We start from the raw sequence: 2500 nt of genomic DNA, 5'->3' as shown, positions 1-2500 counted from the left end.
TATATATAAAAATATATATGAAAAATAAAAAAATTCCCAATAAACATATATATAAATAACATTTTAATGATGTACTTTAACAAAACATAAAAAATATATATAATAATAAAATATTAATATAATATTAAATAAAATATACTATATATAAAAATAATATTTTATGATATAATATAATGTATAAGGGAATTAATAAATTATAATATATAAATTAATATATATAATATATAATAATAGTTTATGGATGTAATATTACACATATAATATCCCATAATAATAATATAATATATATATATATATAATAATATATATATAAAATAATATATATATATATATTATTTGCTTTGTGAAATAAAAACACCCACACAAAACACACACAAAAACCCCACACAAACACACCCCACACACCACATAATATATTATATATATATATTTTATTATATATTTATATAATATTATATATCACACACCCCCCACACACACACAAAACACCCCAAAACCACACACACACACACACCCCACACACACACACACCACACAAATGAAACACACACCCACCACAAAACCAAACACACACCCACACAACCCCACAACACACACACCACACTATATAAATATATATATATATACATATATTATAAATATATGCATTACATTTATATTTTTATATTTATATAAAAAATTAATATTTTATATATATTATATATAATTTTGCATATATATTATAATATAATATATATTTAATATTAATATTTTAAAAATGTATAAAATATATATATATATATATTATATTTTATATTTTTTTTTGCTTATGTATAATATTTTAATATATAATATTATATATTTATTAATTTTATTTGCTTATGTATATTTTATAATTATATATATAAAATTTAATATATAATATATATATATTTTACACAAAAACCCCCACACACCACAACACACCCAACACACACACACCCCCCACCCCCACAAAAACCCCACCCACACAAAACAACAAATTAAAATATAATATATATATATATATATATATATATTGTACAATTATATTTTATTATATTATTATTATATATTTTATATACATAAATATACACATATATATATGCATAAGCAAATAAAAAATTATATATAAAATATATATATATAATAAATAATATATATAAAAATATATACTTTAAAAACATATATATAAACATATAAAATAAAATGCATTACATACATCAAAATATATAAATATATATATATAATATATATATATATATATATATATAATATATATTTTATATATATTTTGTTATCCCATATATAGGTATTTTATATATTATATAATATTTTTAATATTAATATATAAATGTAATATACATATTTATATGCATATTTATAATATATATAAATATTTTATATAAAATTAATATTTTAATATATATAATTTTTTATGTGTATACCCCACACACCCCACACACACACCCCACAAACAACACACCACACACACAAAAAAAGATTATTTTTAAAAATAATAAATATATAAAAAATACAGACACCACCCACACACACCCCAAACACACACACACCCACACCCACACACACAAAAAAGGCACCCCACACACAAACAAACCCACAAAACCCCCAACACACACAAAACACAAAAAACCACACACACACACACCCCACAGATAAGATATATATACAATATAAAATAAAATATATAAAAAAGTTTAAGGCAAAAAATTTTAATATAAATATATAAAAAAACCCATATATAAATATATATAAATAAAATTTTAAAGGATATTATAAATTTATATAAATAATAATTTTTGTAATATATATAATTTAAAATTAATAGATAATATAAATATATATATTTTTTGGCTTAGGTAATATATAATATATATTATATATAATATATTTTATATATATAATAATTATATTTTTTGGGGCTTATGTATAATTAATTTTATAAAATATAAAATAGTATAATATATATATATAATATTTATATTTTTTACACAGAACCACACACACACACACAACACACACACAAAAAACACACACACCACAAACCACAAATTTTTATTTTTAAAATATATAATTTTTTAATAAATATATATATATAATAATATATTTTTATATTTATATATTTTCTATATATATTTTTAAATTGGCGGGGTGTGGGTGTGTGGGTGTGGGGTTGTGTGGGGAGGTATGTTCTGTGTATATATATATATTTTATTTATATTTATATTAAGGTAGTAATAATTATAAATATATATTATAAAATTATATATTAATATATATATTTTGGGGTGTGTGTGTGGGTGGGTGTGTGTGGGTGGGGGTGGGTGTGTGTGTGGTGGGGTGTGTAAAAAAAAAAACATCCCTACTTTACATAAAAATTATATAATTTTAATATATATAATAATATAATATATATATAATATCAATCTATATAAAATAATTTTAAAAATTATATAAATATATATTATATATTATTTTAGGT

This window comes from Penaeus monodon, chromosome 42 (assembly GCF_015228065.2).
Source record: "Penaeus monodon isolate SGIC_2016 chromosome 42, NSTDA_Pmon_1, whole genome shotgun sequence".
NCBI classification, from domain to species: Eukaryota; Metazoa; Arthropoda; class Malacostraca; order Decapoda; family Penaeidae; genus Penaeus; species Penaeus monodon.
This window is presented reverse-complemented; position numbering follows the sequence as displayed.